This window comes from Coregonus clupeaformis, unplaced genomic scaffold, assembly GCF_020615455.1.
Source record: "Coregonus clupeaformis isolate EN_2021a unplaced genomic scaffold, ASM2061545v1 scaf1165, whole genome shotgun sequence".
Classification (NCBI taxonomy): Eukaryota; Metazoa; Chordata; class Actinopteri; order Salmoniformes; family Salmonidae; genus Coregonus; species Coregonus clupeaformis.
This window is the reverse complement of record NW_025534619.1, coordinates 112,965-131,976: the sequence shown is the minus strand read 5'-3', so window position 1 is coordinate 131,976 and position 19,012 is coordinate 112,965. Positions and strand designations below refer to the sequence as shown.

Here is a 19,012-nt window from a genome sequence, read left to right as displayed (position 1 = left end):
CCCCACCTGCTTCTGACTCCTTACACACAGACTTGGCAAACGACTAAACACCTTTTAGCCTAGCCTGAAATCTCTTAGTGTAAGAATGTAACCCAGAATAAACAGTCACCCCTTTTAACTTTTCAGACAGATTGTCTAATAGACAGTCGTCTAGTGTACATTTTATTGTACAATTCAATTTAAACAATGCATCTCTTCCCAACACTGCCATAACAGTATCTTCTAATATTAGTACCTTAAGAGTAATTAACTGTTTTACTACCTCAAATCCCTATCCTAATTCGTTATCAATTAGTGAGATGTTTAACCTCTTTAGGCTGAACCCAGATAAGTTTTCCCCTATTCACTATCACTTCTAATGGTCGGTTGTTTTTACTTCAATTGTTGGCTATTTTCTCTTCTTCTCTAATCGATGCTCTCAGCTGATACCCCCCTTCCGGATATTCTAGGCAATTTAGAATATTTAGGGTTCACCTGGAGAACAGGTGATCTTGAATTGCCCCTGTATCTTCCTTAAAAATGTTCTCTTGTTTCCTCCTGACTTGTTGCTGTGGATATGGAACATCTGGTACCCCCCTTTGGCTGGTACAATTGCATTTGATATTGTTCAGTTGAAGCTGTAACAGTGATTGTTGATTTGGTTCATTCTGATTCTTCATAACCAAAACTTATTTTCTCCTTCTCCTTCTCTTGGGATTATTTTCTCAGCAGGTTTTCTTGGTCCTCTTCCTTCTCGTCGTTGACATATCAGTATTCTTCAACCTTAGTTCTAAGTTCTGTCCTCGAAATATCATCTTCTTACTAGTGGCCTTTCCTTTGGCCTCACTGTATTATTCTTCTCCTTCAATTCTTGGGATCTTCATCCACAGCAGTTTCTCCTCTTCTGTATCTTCAGCGTCTCGAGCTGTTCCTCTAGCTCTCTTGCCTCTCCCAAAGTCGTCGCTTCCTCCAGGCCTGATACGCCTCGGTCTATATCTCCTATTTCTTCTTTGCCAGTCATTGTAGGATAAAATCCTCTTGAACATAAAGCACCTTTAATCTCCAAATCTTCATCGCTTTCTTCATCAGAACTCCCATCAGAGATCAAATCTCGTGTATCCTTCTTCTTTTTCTCTCTTGCCAACTTCCTTCTGATCACAGAGTCATATCCACCCATGACCTCTCGCAATCACTCATCTTCATCATCCTCATCTCCTTCAAGTTCCATCCTCCTTAACCTCCCTCTTTTCTTCCAGACATCTCATTTTCTTCTGGATCTTGGAGTTTTGGATTCACCTTTATCGTCGTTTCTGCTTGTTCTCTATCTATTATTCATCTTCATCTCTGATGCAATAATCACCCTCCTGGATGATCACTGAAAGCTTCCTTCTCATAATGTGGGTGTCTTTTTGCTGAATCCGTATGTGAGAAAGGTGTACTAACATCTGCCATTAGTTTCTCCTAACACTACTTTAGTTAAAGAACTATCCTAATTAGTCAATTTTCCCCTATATCAACCCTTTTATATTCCTTTATTGTGAACTATCTTATTTTAGACTGTATAGCCCATGGCTTCCCCACTCTAATTCTTTTTAAATAAATCAATTAAAAATCATGAATAATTAAAACCAATCTTTATTCCTATATCACCAATTTATCAATTAGTGGTGGCTATCTTACCACAACCCATCAAATGCAAGTAAGTTAGTCAACTTCAAAGCAATCCCAAAAACAAAGCCTCTAACCCTACCATTACTCCAATTCCCATAACCCTTGCTCTATCAGCATCTAATTATCTTAAATTTTACAGAATAATGTCCGTCTTTGATTCCCAACACAACTCCCATCAAACCCCAGTGATACAGAGCCTCCAAAATGCAATTTTATTCAAATCAGTATTTGCCAAGCCTATGTGAAATTGTCATACCACATATTTTGAATTGGAAGATTTTGTAACCTAGCCTGATATCTGATCCTCTGCCTGCGTCACACCTTGTCACGTCACGCACACGTCAGTCACTTCTCTCTCTCTCCTCTCGTTCCATGTTCCTCTCATATTTCAAAAAAACATAGAAACAGACAAGATTTCAGCAGTTAATGCAATCACTGAGTATTTCCACCATATTCAATATTCCTTCGTTCTACATTATTCACTCTAAGACTAAACTCAGAACTAAATAGATCGCTCAAAAACATTTTTATTTTATTTTAATCCGTCATTTAATTATTTAATTCAATTTATTATAATCCGCTACCATATATCTAATTTATAAATTCAATAGGTCACAAAACAAGTTCCATCTTTAACCAATCGCAGTTTAAACTAGAATCATCGTGTCAAAATTTCTCCTCTGTCTGTCTATTTTCTCCGTCTCCCTGCAGCCCCCAGATGGGACCTATGACCCTAACCAACCATTTTGTTTTGTAGGCTCAGCACGACCTCATGTCGTAGTTTTTAGCCCCGTAAAATCAACACGTGTCCTAATCTCGTGTCATAAACTCCCCCTTTCTGTAGTGTAGTATCGCAAAATTAAACGCATGCGCATACCTTTAACAATACGATAGCATTCCGCTACAACCTCACTATTTTATACCTTATAATCACACAATTACACATAACAGAGCTCACATTTGCGTGGAACTTTCAGTTCCACCACATACAAACAAGTTTAAGAGGCTTGAATCCATCGCAGTGGACCTCTAAGGTTCAGATTATCATGTAGCACGCAACACAATTAGCATTTAGCAATTAGCATTTAGCATTAGCCTTTAGCTAACTGCGGCCTACAACATGTAACAAAACCCGCATTGCGTCTTTTTAATTGATTACTGTTTCGTTTGCCCTAAATTTATTCTGCCGGTGGGTATGGCTATTTAAGTGAGCGATCCTCCCCAATGCAGATATCCCATCGGACAGAGCTGAGCAAGCCATCCCCAAATAAATGTTCAACCAAACCCCAGTCCCAGACTGACCTGCAAAGTCCTAACGCCTTTCCAGGATTTTGTGGCCCACCATGCGGTCGCCTCGTGTGTCACGAGGGCTTATCTAAACCTGCAATGCTCTAAAATTGTATACATATCTGAATTTCCCATTGTCACCCGTTACCAATGAAATCTATCTTAATGCTCTAAATTATCATTGTCACTCGTTACCAATGAAATCTATCTTAATGCTCTAAATTATCATTGTCACTCGTTACCAATGAAATAACATTTTAGCAGACTCCAGTCGACCGCAATAACGCCACCGAGGCAAGGTCATATGGAACATCTCTCCAGTGTACACAAGTCATATCCAATCTAACAAACTCCGAAGCGGTAAGAAAACACTCACCATTTTTATTTTTTTTGGCCATGCTTCAGAGCGAGTCAGCCTGGCGATTGACTGAAACAAGGAAGAGACGCAAACCCAGCCCCACGTTGGGCGCCATTATGTCGTATCTGATGAGTGGTGGCCATTATTGCTGTCAACAAAGAGTCCGCTTATGCTGCATCGTATTAGAGACTTTTATTAAAATCACGAGGTTTACAGCATAAGTACAGACCCGCGGTGTCCGGAGAACGGCTCCTCCGATTGCTATGGCCGTTCTGACGTCTCATCGTTTAACCCCTATTTATAAACAATGCAAAAAGAGGGGTGGCTCCCTCTTCTGGCCAATCACCAGTTTACAACACACTTCCTGTCTATTATATGTGACATTATACTAAACATTGCCTTTTGATACTAACATAACCAACATTCCATTTCTTCATGAAAAACATTTAACAAAGGCATAATCTTCAGATACGATAATGGTCTCAAGGCATATGAGTTAACAGGTTATAGAGCAAACAATGCAATTATCACAACACATAGGTTGTAATATGGCTTGGCCTCCCCAGTGATTTTACCCACACAGCATAAAAATGAATGGTTTATTATCTTACAAACACACGGTCATGCAGCAAAAATGGGATTCTCTATCAGATGATTTCTTACAATAAAAAGCTGTAAAAAGTTATGGCTATTTAAGGCATTACAGGATCATTATATAAATCTAACATACAGACAATGTTAAAATTGTAAATTCCATACTAATTTCACCTTGAAGTCTTTGTGACAGTGTGTCACGGTTTCGGCCGAGGCTGCTCCTCCTCCTGGTTCGGGCAGGCTTCGGCGGTCGTCGTCCCCGGAGTACTAGCTGCCACCGATCTATGTTTCTTGTTCGTTTGGTTTTGTCTTGATGTTGTACACCTGTGTCTAGTTAGTCCTCGTTAGTGTCCTATTTAGTTCTCGTTGTGTGTGTCTGTGTTTGTGTGTGATTGCTCTTCTGTTTTGGTGTTTGAGCTACATACTTCCCTCCAGTGTTTGGAGAGGTTTTCGCACATGTTAGTGCGCTGTTTGTTTGACGCCTGTGTGCGCCGTTATTTCGCCTCCGGGCTTATTGTGCTCATTGACTACGTGAATATTTCACTAAAGTCTTTTGGACTGAGCTTCTGCGTCCTGCGCTTGATTCCTGCACCACACCCAACTTCAGCACCCCTTGACAGAATCACACACCCTGCACCGATGGGAGGCCAGAGGGGTACCCACACCTCCACCTACCCTGCCAACCCCATCGGCCGGTCCACCAGTCCCAGGTTCAGAACCCAGGGGGATTCGGCTCTCGCTCCCGAGGGCGTATGACGGAACAGCTGCCGGGTGTCAGGGGTTCCTCCTGCAGGTGGAGCTCTACCTGGCCACTGTACACCCGGTGCCCTCGGGACACGAGAGCGTTTCCGCCCTCATCTCCTGTCTCACGGGCAAGGCATTGGAATGGGCCAACGCCGAGTGGAGGAAGATGGACGCCACCACCATCTCCTACGCCGAGTTCTCCCGTCGCTTCAAGGCCGTGTTCGACCATCCACCGGAGGGCAAAGCGGCGGGGGAGCGTCTAGTCCACCTGAGACAGGGGAGGAGGAGCGCACAGGCGTTTGCGCTGGAGTTCGGACTCTAGCGGCGGACGAGGGTGGAATGAACGGGCCCTCATCGACCATTTTCGATGTAGCCTACGGGAGGACGTTCAACGTGAGTTGGCCTGCAGGGATACCAATCTCACCTTCAACCAGTTGGTCGATATGTCCATCCGTCTGGACACCCTGCTGGCCACCCGTGGACGTCCCGAGGGGGGTCCGTCCATTCCGCCCTCCGGCACCTCCGAGCCGAGCCCTATGGAGCTCGGGGGTGCCGGCGCTAGAGAAAGGAGGAGGAGGAGCCCGAGGGGGCCTGTCTCCTGCACCAAGTGCGGTCGTGGAGGGCACACTGCGGCCAGGTGCTGGGGAGGGTTCTCCGGGGAGAAGACAACAGGCCACGCACTGGGGAGCCCTCCCAGGTGAGTAGACGCCCCACTTACCCAGAGCTCTCTGTTGCGCACTTTTGTATACCTGTTTGTTTTCCACAGGTTGCACCTCATTCCCAGCATAAGGCGCTAGTAGATTCAGGCGCAGCTGGGAATTTTGTTGATCGAAAGTTTTGTTTAGATTTAGGGATCCCTCTCCTACCTGTTGACAAACCTTTTCCCGTTCATGCCTTAGATAGCCGCCCGTTGGGGTCGGGGTTGATTAGGAGATCACAGCACCACTTAGGATGTGTGCGCAGGGGGGTCATGAAGAGACTATACAGCTGTATCTGATCGATTCTCCTGCGTACCCAGTGGTGCTGGGAATTCCCTGGTTAAGCACCCATAACCCTGCTATTTCGTGGCAACAGAGGGCTCTCGATGGGTGGTCTGCTCAGTGCGAGGGGCGATGTCTGGTGTTTCCGTGGTGGCGACTTCGGTGGAAAGTCCAAACCAGTGCCCACACTGCACATTCCGCCTGAATATGGGGATTTAGCTCTCGTGTTTAGTAAAACTAGGGCGCGCTGAGTTGCCTCCTCATAGACAGGGGGATTGTGCGATTGATCTCCAGGCAGGAGCAGCGCTCCCACGGAGCCACGTGTATCCTTTGTCTCAAGAGGAGAGAAAGGCTATGGAGACTTACATAGCCGAATCTTTGAGACAGGGATCCATTCGGCCCTCCACTTCTCCCCGCCTCCTCGAGCTTCTTTTTGTGAAGAAAAAAAGATGGAGGGTTGCGCCGTGCATTGATTACCGTGGTCTCAATCAGATTACTGTGAAATACAGTTATCCACTCCCTCTGATTGCGACCATGACGGAGTCATTGCATGGAGCGCGGTTTTTCACAAAACTGGATCTCAGGAGCGCGTATAACTTGGTGCGCATTAGGGAGGGCGACGAATGGAAAACAGCGTTTAGTACCACGTCAGGTCATTTCGAGTATCTCGTCATGCCATATGGGTTGATGAATGCTCCATCAGTCTTCCAATCCTTCGTAGATGACATTTTCTGGGATATGCAGGGGCAAGGGGTGGTCGTGGTGTACATTGATGACATTCTGGTGTACTCGTCTGCCGAGCCGAGCATATAACCCTGGTGCGTCGTGTATTGAGGAGGCTGTTGGAGCACGACCTATAGTCAAGGCAGAGAAATGTCTGTTTTTCCAGGAGTCGGTCTCCTTTTGGGTTATCGGTTGTCCGCGTCAGGGGTGAGAATGGAGGTGGATCGTGTGTCCGCTGTGCGTAATTGGCAAACCCCAACCACTGTCAAAGAGGTGCAGCAGTTCTTGGGCTTTGCAATTACTACCGGAGGTTTATCCAGGGTTTTGGACAGGTGGCAGCTCCCATCACGTCCCTTCTGAAAGGGGGGTCGGTGCGCCTGCAGTGGTCAGCTGATGCGGACAGGGCCTTTGGGAGACTGAAGGACCTGTTCACGTCGGCTCCGGTGCTGGCGCATCCGGATCCCGTACCCTTTCAGGTTGAGGTGGACGCGTCTGAGGCTGGTATAGGGGCCGTTCTCTCTCAACGGTCCGGCACGCCACCCAAACTCCGCCCCTGTGCTTTTTACTCAAAAAAGCTCTGCCCGGCGGAGCATAATTATGACGTCGGGGACAGGGAGCTGTTAGCTGTAGTTCAGGCCCTTAAGGTGTGGAGGCATTGGCTTGAGGGGCTCAACACCCTTTCCTCATTTTGACTGACCATCGGAACCTGGAGTACATCCGGGCAGCGAGGAGACTGAACCCTCGCCAGGCTCGATGGAGTATGTTTCTCACCAGGTTCGTATTTAAAATAACGTACATCCCTGGGTCCCAGAATGGTAAGGCAGATGCGCTGTCCCGGCGGTATGACACGGAGGAGAGGTCCGTTGAGCCTACTCCCATACTACCGGAGTCTTGTCTTGTGGCACCAGTGGTGTGGGAGGTCGATGCCGAAATCGAGCGTGCGTTGCGTACCGACCCCAGCCCTCCACAGTGTCCTGAGGGTCGGAAGTACGTTCCGCTCGAGATTAGGGATCGACTCATTTACTGGGCTCACACGTCACCCTCCTCTGGACATCCGGGTATTGGCCGGACAGTGCATTGTCTTAGCACTAAATACTGGTGGCCCACGTTAGCCAGGGATGTGAGGGTTTATGTCTCCTCCTGCTCGGTGTGCGCCCAGTGTAAGGCGCCCAGACACCTGCCCAGGGGTAAGTTACAACCCCTGCCCGTTCCACAACGACCATGGTCCCACCTCTCGGTGGATTTTGTGACAGACCTTCCCCTCTCTCAGGGGAATACCACCATCCTGGTCGTTGTGGACCGGTTCTCTAAGGCCTGTCATCTTCTCCATATGTCGGGTCTGCCTACTGCCCTACAAACCGCAGAGGCACTATTTACCCACGTCTTCCGGCATTACGGGGTACCCGAGGATATAGTGTCTGATCGAGGCCCCCAGTTTACCTCCCGAGTATGGAGAGCGTTCATGGAGCGTTTGGGGGTCTCGGTTAGCCTTACCTCAGGGTACCACCCGGAGAGTAACGGGCAGGTAGAACGTGTCAACCAGGATGTGGGTAGGTTTCTGAGGTTGTATTGCCAGGACCGGCCTGAGGAGTGGGCTTGGTACGTTCCCTGGGCCGAGATGGCCCAGAACTCTCTCCGCCACTCCTCTACCAACCTAACCCCCTTCCAATGTGTGTTAGGTTACCAGCCGGTTCTGGCATCTTGGCAGCAGAGCCAGATCGAGGCCCCTGCGGTGGATGATTGGATGAGGCGCTCGGAGGAGACGTGGAACGCTGCCCACGTCCACCTGCAGCGGGCCATCCGTCGTCACAAGGCGAGCGCCGATCTCCACCGCAGTGAGGGGCCGGTGTACGCACCCGGAGATCGAGTCTGGCTCTCTACCAGAAACCTACCCCTCCGCCTGCCCTGCCGAAAGCTGGGTCGGCGGTTTGTGGGGCCTTTTAAAGTCCTGAGAAGATTGAACGAGGTGTGTTATAGGTTACATCTACCTGTTGAATATAAGAATATTAACCCCTCGTTCCATGTGTCTCTTCTCAGGCCGGTGGTAGCTGGTCCACTCCAGGAAGGTGAGATAGGAGAGACTCCTCCGCCCCCACTGGACATCGAGGGGCTCCGGCGTACACCGTTCGGTCCATCTTGGACTCAAGACGCCGGATGGGGGTCTCCAGTATCTCGTGGAGTGGGAGGGGTACGGCCCGGAGGAGCGGTGCTGGGTGCCGCGGAGGGACATCCTAGACCCATCTCTCCTGTCGGAGTTCCACCGGGACCATCCCGCGCGCCCTGCTCGCGTCCTCCTGGTCGTCCCGAGGCCGGGGTCGGCGCACGGCTGGAGCCGCGCGTCAAGGGGGAGTACTGTCACGGTTTCGGCCGAGGCTGCTCCTCCTCCTGGTTCGGGCAGGCTTCGCGGTCGTCGTCACCGGAGTACTAGCTGCCACCGATCTATGTTTCTTGTTCGTTTGGTTTTGTCTTGATGTTGTACACCTGTGTCTAGTTAGTCCTCGTTAGTGTCCTATTTAGTTCTCGCTGTGTGTGTCTGTGTTTGTGTGTGATTGCTCTTCTGTTTTGGTGTTGGAGCTACGTACTTCCCTCCAGTGTTTGGAGAGGTTTTCGCACATGTTAGTGCGCCGTTTGTTTGACGCCTGTGTACGCCGTTATTTCACCTCCGGGCTTATTGTGCTCATTGACTACGTGAATATTTCACTAAAGTCTTTTGGACTGAGCTTCTGCGTCCTGCGCTTGATTCCTGCACCACACCCACCTTCAGCACCCCTTGACACAGTGGTGATATATTTAACTGCTGCTGCAGGTATCTGACCTCAGAGTACACTGCATCCTCTCTGCTGGTCTTCTCTCTTGCTCTTCTAAAGGAGGAGGAGTTCTTCTTGGGGGTGAAACTCACAGCTGCATAGTTCAACACATCACTGTGTTGATTCTGAGGGTGGTGGAGCCATGAGGAAATACATTATGATGATATCATGATCTATTATATAATCTTTCTATTCTCCTGTGGAAGAAAACACTCTACAAAAGACAGGACTGTTCAGACTGTACACCCACTACAATGACCTGACAGTCAGTGGAACAGTGACAGGCAGAAGTTCCATGGAAAAATTAACAACAAACACAAAGATCAGAAGGCTTCATCTAGTACAGTGACCTATTACTTCCAATACATTTTAATAACACATAAAGCACAAATATGCTGAATATTAGGTGGAAAGAAAGGTAAATGGCAGTTTGTTGTAAACACTGAAAATATACTATATTTATAAATGTTGACAAATGTACCTGATTACCCTGGGATGTTGGGACATCTGTCCTCCCTTCAAAGAGATTGAAATAGAGGAATGCCAGCTATTATTTTTTATGACAATCTATCTCTTTTTAACCACATGTAGTTAATTAACAATGCTTATATGTTGGTTATTTAGCTGATATTTACAGAAGGTACATTGCATAGAGATGCATGAAACATTAGATACATCAGTTATAACATTAGATACATTGGATACATTAGATATACAGTAATACCTCTGCTATCTCTGTTCTGAGTCTTTCACAGCACCCAGACAAGTAGAAGGTCCACTATCCCCAGGACGATGTTGGAGACGACCAAGGCCAGAACAGTTGGACTGATCAAATGGAGAATCATGCTCTGGAACTGTGGAAAGGGTATCAGGGAATTCATATTGTACTCATGAGCGCTTAGGAATTTCATTAAACAGAAAAATATGGCATCAAAAGCTAATGGTGTTATTGTATAGCTTGTTGAGACAAATGTATGGGGTCATTTGGAGGTAGGCCGTTTGCATAAATAGACAGTATGGTTGGGGATATTCACAGATTAAATGGAATTGACCATGAATATTCAGCTTGGTCCCGTTCCCAAACAGTATCTCTCCACATGAGGCCACAGCACAGTAGTAAGTCCCAGCATCAGACAGGCTGAGGTTCCTCTTGGGGAGGTTGTAGACACAGCTCTGTGTAGGAGACCCAGCCTCAGGGCTCTTCACACACTGATCACTCCTGTCTCCATGGGTGTAAATGATTCCTGGACGGGATTCTCCTGAGCCATGTCTGAACCAATAGACACTATGTTCTCCTACACAGGTCTCAGTGTGTATTGTACAGTTCAGAGTCACAGAGTCTCCTGGCTGGACTGACTCAGACACAGGCTGCTGGAGCACAGACATGCTGTTGGACTCTGAGTCTGAAGAGAGTGAGTAACTCAAGTAAGACTAAGTGGGTGAAAAACATGAAAAGCCATGTATTCATCACTAGCATTTGATGAAGCAGTTGTACGAACATATCAACATACAGGGCCACACAATTTGAAATTGAAGAAGCAAATGTTTAGTTACCTTTGACAATTAAAACAGTTCCCTCTCCAAATGTTTGCTCATAGATGGCTGTAATGGAACAATAGTATTTAGCTGAGTCCCCTGGCTCTGTCTTGGATATGGTCAAGTTACAGCTGTAGACTCCTCCCCTCACACCCAAACGTTTGGTCTCAGTAAAGTCCTTGATAAAGTTGTTGGAATAATTACTGTCTTGACCCACATAAAGAGATGACGTCATGTGGAGGGGTTTCAGTCCAAAACTCTGCTTGAACCAATTAAATCTGGTCACTGACTTATCTGGACAAATGCAAGTGAGAGTCACGGTGCCTCCCAGCTCAGTAACCATCACAGGGGTTGGTTGGATTACGTTTGGTTTGGTAAAAGCACAAACTGTCAAAGCAAACAAATAAAATGGATCAAAGACAAAGACATGGATAAACCATTTCTACCCATTACAGACAGAACATCCACCTCACTTATCATACTACAGTTGAAGTCGAAGTTTACATACACTTAGGTTGGAGTCATTAAAACTCGTTTTTCAACCACTCCACAAATTTCTTGTTAACAAACTATAGTTTTGGCAAGTCGGTTACGACATATACTTTGTACATGACACAAGTAATCTTTCCAACAATTGTTTACAGACAGATTATTTCATTTATAATTCACCATTTCACAATTCCAGTGGGTCAGAAGTTTACATACACTAAGTTGACAGTGACTTTAAACAGCTTGGAAAATTCCAGAAAATGATGTCATGGCTTTAGAAGCTTCTGATAGGCTAATTGACATAATATGAGTCAATTGGAGGTGTACCTGTGGATGTATTTCAAGGCCTACCTTCAAACTCAGTGCCTCTTTGCTTGACATCATGGGAAAATCAAAAGAAATCAGCCAAGACCTCAGAAAAAAATGGTAGACCTCCACAAGTCTGGTTCATCCTTGGGAGGAATTTCCAAACGCCTGAAGGTACCACGTTCATCTGTACAAACAATAGTATACAAGTATAAAGACCATAGGACCACACAGCCGTCCTACCGCTCAGGAAGGAGAAGCGTTCTGTCTCCTAGAGAATAACGTACCTTGGTGCGAAAAGTGCAAATCAATCCCAGAACATCAGCAAAGGACCTTGTGAAGATGCTGGAGGAAACAGGTACAAAAGTATCTATATCCACAGTATAACGAGTGGAATATCGACATAACTGTTAAATCTAGAATCGGCTTCCTATTTCGCAACAAAGCCTCCTTCACTCATGCTGCTAAACATACCCTTGTAAAACTGACTATCCTACCGATCCTTGACTTCGGCGATTTTACAAAATAGCTTCCAACACTCTACTCAGCAAATTGGATGTAGTCTATCACAGTGCCATCCGTTTTGTCACCAAAGCCACATATACTACCCACCATTGTGACCTGTACGCTCTCGTTGGCTGGCCCTCACTACATATTCGTCGCCAAACCCACTGGCTTCAGGTCATCTATAAATCCCTTCTAGGCAAATCCCCACCTTATATTAGCTCATTGGTCACCATAGCAACACCCACCCGTAGTATGCGTTCCAGCAGGTATATCTCACTGGTCATCCCCAAAGCGAACACCTCTTTGCTCGCCATTCCTTCCAGTTCTCTAATGCAAATGTCTGGAACGAACTGCAAAAATCTCTGAAGCTGGAGACACTTATCTCCCTCACTATCTTTAAGCATCAGTTGTCAGAGCAGCTTTCCGATCACTGCACCTGTACACAGCCCATCTGTAATTAGCCCACCCAACAACCTCATCCCCATATTGTTATTTACATTGTTATTTATTTTGCTCATTTGCACACCAGTATCTCTATTTGCACATCATCTTCTGCATATCTATCACTCCAGTGTTAATAGTAAATTATAATTGTAATGATTTTGCACTATGGCCTATTTATTGCCTTACCTCCATAACTTACTACATTTGCACACATTGTATATAGATTTTCTATTGTGTTATTAACTTTACGTTTTGTTTATTCCATATGTAACTCTGTGTTGTTGTTGATTTTTCCGCACTGCTTTGCTTTATCTTGGCCAGGTTGCAGTTGTAAATGAGAACTTGTTCTCAACTGGCTTACCTGGTTAAATAAAGGTGAAATAAATTAAATAAATAAATAAAAACCTTAAAGGCCGCTCAGCAAGGAAGAAGCCACTGCTCCAAAACCGCCATAAAAAAGCAAGACTACGGTTTGCATCTGCACATGGGGACAAAGATCGTACTTTTTGGAGAAATGTCCTCTGGTCCGATGAAACAAAAATATAACTTTTGGGCCATAATGACCATCGTTATGTTTGGAGGAAAAAGGGGGATGCTTGCAAGCCGAAGAACACCCAACCGTGAAGCACGGGGGTGGCAGCATCATGCTTTGCTGCAGGAGGGACTGGTGCACTTTACAAAATAGATGGCATCATGAGGAAGGAAAATTATGTGGATATATTGAAGCAACATCTCAAGACATCAGTCAGGAAGTTAAAGCTTGGTCGCAAATGGGTCTTCCAAATGGACAATGACCCCAAGCATACTTCCAAAGTTGTGGCAAAATGGCTTAAGGACAACAAAATCAAGTAATGGGAGTGGCCATCACAAAGCCCTGACCTCAATCCTATAGAAAATTTGTGGGCAGAACTGAAAAGCGTGTGCGAACAAGGAGGCCTACAAACCTGACTCAGTTACACCAGCTCTGTCAGGAGGAATGGGCCAAAATTCACCCAACGTATTGTGGGAAGCTTGTGGAAGGTTACCCGAAACGTTTGACCGAAGTTAAACAATTTAAAGGCAATGCTACCAAATACTAATTGAGTGTATGTAAACTTCTGACACACTGGGAATGTAATGAAAGAAATAAAAGCTGAAATAAATCGTTCTCTCTACAATTATTCTGACATTTCACATTCTTAAAATAAAGTGGTGATCCTAACTGACCTAAAACAGGGAATTGTTACTAGGATTAAATGTCAGGAATTGTGAAAAACGTAAATTTATTTGGCTAAGGTGTATGGAAACCTCCGACTTCAACTGTATAAGAATGTTAATCATCTTTTGATTATTCATGACTTTATTAACTTCAGAGTTCACTGTTAGAAGCAGGACTGATGATACAGTAGGCTGTCCTCTTCCTTCTCTCTGCTGATCTCAGAACAGCCAATCAGAACAAGGGACCATCATTCCATGCCATGTTAGACAGCCAATCCCCTTGCCTCTCTCTCTAATCTGACAGACAGAATGACTAGTATACACCAGTGGCAGTCGGTGCCTTTTAAGATGAGGGAGGATTATATTTGTTAATGAACATGGCCTTATTTCTATTACAGCATATTATATGACTGTCATTCATATTCCATTCACCCAGCTCAATGTAAGATTGATAGGTTTAGTCTACTACATGAGACTCCAATTTTCCTTGTACCCATCATGAAGTTGCTACAACCTAGCCTATGAATGAAAGTTTACAACATAGATGCACAGGTTGAGAGAATTTTGAGTAATCAAGGTGACAGACAGTGACACATGCAATACCGCCTTGCACACTCTTGCCTGCATCTAGCTGATCTAGGGTGTAATCATTAGTCCAAAAGTTGCAAACAAGAGTTTCTAATGCGCCAATTCAGGTGTGTATATCCCATTTCATTCCGTTTAAGATTTTTTTTTCAACAGAATCGGCGCAATGAATACACCCCTGATCACACGCAAACACAGTTCACTTTCATAGCAGCCACATACAAACAGCTTGTTGTATATATCATTCCTTCTCTCATGTATCGACGCACTCTCCTCCTCTCAAATAGCATCCCTCTCTGTTTGAGCCTGGTGTTTGAGTGTGTCTAAACTAGCTAGCGGCATTCGATTCTAGCTAAGTAAGTAAAAGTGAAAAAAGATATACCACGAAATATAGCTATCTCTCTCGCTATCTCTCTCGCTTGTCCTTACTTTTGTAAATACTATATTATATTAAATGGGAAATATACAATTTTTATTTCTTTCAGGTGATGACATTCAAGTGGCAACTGAAGCAGATATGAGGATCCTTGTCCTCCTCTCCATCATAAGAACTGAAATTCTCCTCTGCTGTCTAACCATCATCTTCATCATCTACCTCATCAGGAAATAGATAAATTCAATGATTCAGTTTCTCAATCCTTCAGCTGTTACAAACACAAATGTCAGCTTAGATGGCAGAATGTCAAGGAAAAATGCACACATGTTGATGATGCAGATTAGCTTGTAATTATTTTTTATATTTCTGTTCAGATTTTTAATAAATACATTAATCTTTATTGACAATGCCATTTCTTATTCAATACTGACAAAATTAAGAAGTAGATACAGTATGATATGTTAACAAACTCAAACAAGACTGATGGGAAGTATTTCACGGCCATTGCATTATGGGAGCTTTCACAACGTGTGTCTCAGAAACGTCTCCACCCTGCCCTCTCCCTCTTCCACACTGACGAAGCGCACCACTGACTTGGTGCGGAGAGCAGGAATGGACCGGGCCGGGCTGGCGACGCGCACCACTGACTTGGTGCGGGGAGCAGGAACAGACCGGGCCGGACTGGCGACGTGCACCATCGGCTTGGTGCGGGGAGCAGGAACAGGCCGGACCGGGCTGGCGACGCGCACCATAGGCTCGGTGCGGGGAACAGGAACAGGCCGGACCGGGCTGGCGACGCGCACCATAGGCTTGGTGCGGGGAGCAGGAACAGACCGGACTGGCGACGCGCACCATCGGCTTGGTGCGGGGAGCAGGAACAGGCCGGACTGGGCTGGCGACGCGCACCATAGGCTCGGTGCGGGGAGCAGGAACAGGCCCGGGCCGGGCTGGCGACGCACACCATAGGCTTGGTGCGGGGAGCAGGAACAGGCCGGGCCGGGCTGATGACACGCACCACAGGCTCGATGCGAGGAACAGGAACAGGCCGGACCGTACTGGGGACACACACCACTGGCCCTATGCAGGGATCAGGAACGGGCCGGACCGGACTGGTAACACACCCCAGTACCTCTCGCCGTGCCTCCACACTTTCCCTCTCCTCTGTGACCAGTGGCCCCCTTAACCTGGCGGCCTCCTCTGCACACCCGCTGGACCGCTCCTTCGCGGCCTCCTGCTGCCCCGTCGTCCACGTCGTGAGCCCCCCCCCTAAAAAATGTCTGGGGGTCTCTCCACCCCGTGGGCCAGGCCTCTATAGTTCTCGCCCAACTCTCGCTCTTCTGCTTCCAACTCCAGCCATTCTGCTCTTCATTTGGCTTGACCCAGTCGAGACTCTTCCTCCACTGTTCCCAAGTCCACCCTCTCTGCTCTTCACTAGGCTTGACCCAGTCGAGGTTGCCACGGAGATCTGCTAGCGATTCCCCTGGCGATGGCTCCTGGACACGCTGCTTGGTCCAGTTTTGGTGGGATCTTCTGTCACGATCGTCGGGAACAGAGGACCAATGCGCAGCGTTGAATGCAAACATACTTATTTAAATGTTTACACAAACAAAACAACAAAAACGATACGTGACGTCCAAAATTGCGAACACAAACCTACACAGGAAACACGGAACAAGATCCCACAAACACTGAGGGAAAACAGACTGTTTAAATATGGTTCCCAATCAGAGACAACCAGCAACAGCTGACACTCGTTGCCTCTGATTGGGAACCACTCTGGCCAACATAGAAATACAAGACCTAGAATGGAAAACAAAGAGCACAAAACATAGACTCTACACACCCTGGCTCAACATAAAAGAGTCCCTAGAGCCAGGGCGTGACAATTCTGAAGTTTGCTGACGAGAAAACCCTACACATTCATTTACGTGTATAATAACTGTACTTACATTTGGTGCCCCGTGTGAGGAGAACACATACTTTTCAGAATTTGTAAAAATATATATTTTCTAAATAATCATCTCATAGAATGTCTTTCCCTCAATGTCCAGCCTGGTTACGGTTCACTTGAGTTGATTGATTGGCCAAAGAGAACCACACAACATTTAGACATTCTGATGGAAAAATAATCAGAAATTGAAACTGGAAACATAGATTGCTACTAAACTTTCAGTTTCTTTACTGACCTTGAATCATGAGATATGCACAAATAATCTCCAAAATAAGATGCATTATACCGGAATATTACACAATGATACGATATGGGCAACATTCCAAAGGGTCAAATTAAAACTAAAATCATCCTCAAAACGAGACGTATTTGCGAAATCTCCCTGGAATTGCACCTTTTCATAGTAGTTTGTTACAATGTGTATAAGTCCATGTCCTGGTGTGTGTTTTAGCCATATACAGGATAACACTGAGTCTACAGTGGAGAAACACTCCAGCGTCACAGATCCCCCTAGGGGCACCAATTCTGTCAGCACAGGCTGAGATACAATGGGATGCATGGTACCATCTAGAACACACAGGACAGAGGACATAGTTGGAGATGGAAATATTTGCTAATGGTGTAAATTATCCAGAGGTAAAGGGCTCATGTTTGGCTAATTGATGTATGCGTAAAATTAATAATTTCACATCCTAATTTGCATAAGAGTTACAGTAAAGCCATGTCAATAAGTTGAGCCAAGGTAGAGGACAATGCCAGTTATCTTACAGTAAATAACTACTGAAACACAGGAGAAATATACTAGGCAGTCTAGATATGCAGATCTAGATTTACAAGTGAGATGCAGAGTCACCATACAGATGAATAATGGGGTCATCTTGCAATCCGTCCTGAGTTGTTACTCTCCCCTGCCCTGAACCAAATGGACTGGTGCAGTACTGTGATCAGTAGGTTTCTTGCCTGACAGTTACAGAGAAAGGCAGAAAATAATTTTTTTCTCTGATTGGTGGGAGATACATCAAATAACACCCTTCCTGGTAGGTGTGTGAACCGACACTGCACTTCTTACAAAGAGAGCATTTATTGCAAATCATATACATGTTTGTCTATGTGGTATGTGGAGTCAGAGAGATTCTCAAGAACCAGGTCTCTCTTGAAAATGTTATTTGTATATCAATGAGAATTAACATGGTTATAGAATGGTTAAATAAAAAGGCACCTCTTCTGTGATAAGAAATAGATGTGTGTTAGTGTTCTTCCATTTTTAATGGTGTGATGGAGCCTGACACATATTCAGCTAAACTGCTATTCCAATTAATCATATTATGTTTTTTATATGTGGTTGCAGAGATGTTCTGTAGACAGAGAATAGAGATGTACAGAGTGGCTTGCGAAAGTATTCACCCACATTGGCATTTTTCCTATTTTGTTGCCTTACAAGCTTGAATTAAAATTGATTTTTGGGGGGGTTTGTATCATTTGATTTACACAACATGCCTACTATTTTGAAGATGCTAAATATTTTTCATTGTGAAACAAACAAGAAATAAGACAAAAAAACTGAAAACTTGAGCGTGCATAACTATTCACCCCCCCCAAAGTCAATACTTTGTAGAACCACCTTTTGCAGCAACAACAGCTGCAAGTCTCTTGGGGTATGTCTCTATAAGCTTGGCACATCTAGCCACTGGGATTTTTGCCCATTCTTCAAGCAAAACTGCTCCAGCTCCTTCAAGTTGGATGGGTTCCGTTGGTGTACAGCAATCTTTAAGCCCCAAGTAGCTCAGTTGGTAGAGCATGGTGCTTGCAACGCCAGGGTTGTGGGTTCGTTTCCCACGGGGGGCCATTATGAAAGTGTATGCACTCACTAACTGTAAGACGCTCTCGATAAGAGCATCTTCTAAATGACTAAAATGTAAATTGTCCTGCTGGAAGGTGAACCTCATATCTCTGGAAGACTGAAACAGGTTTCCCTCAAGAATTTCCCTGTATTTAGCGCCATCCATCATTCCTTCAATTCTGACAATTTTCCCAGTCCCTGCCACCGCCATGCTTCACTGTGGGGATGGTGTTCTCGGGGTGATGAGAGGTGTTGGGTTTGCGCCAGATATAGCGTTTTCCTTGAAGGCCAAAAAGCTCAATTTTAGTCTCATCTGACCAGAGTACCTTCTTCCATATGTTTGGGGAGTCTCCCACATGCCTTTTGGCGAACACCAAACATGTTTGCTTATTTTTTTCTTGAAGAAACTGCTTTTTTTCTGGCCACTCTTCCGTAAAGCCCAGCTCTGTGGAGTGTACGGCTTGAAGTGATCCTATGGACAGATACTCCAATCTCCACTGTGGAGCTTTGCAGCTCCTTCAGGGTTATCTTTGGTCTCTTTGAGCCTCTCTGATTAATGCCCTCCTTGCCTGTCCGTGAGTTTTGGTGGGCGGCCCTCTCTTGGCAGGTTTGTTGTGGTGCCATATTCTTTCAATTTT

General features: G+C 45.6%; 1 pseudogene; it reads right to left on the bottom strand.

Moving 5' to 3' along the window:
• Positions 1-2,567: 2,567 nt before the first annotated feature.
• Positions 2,568-11,022, bottom strand: LOC123486349 (annotated as a pseudogene).
• Between the last annotated feature and the right edge of the window lie 7,990 nt (positions 11,023-19,012).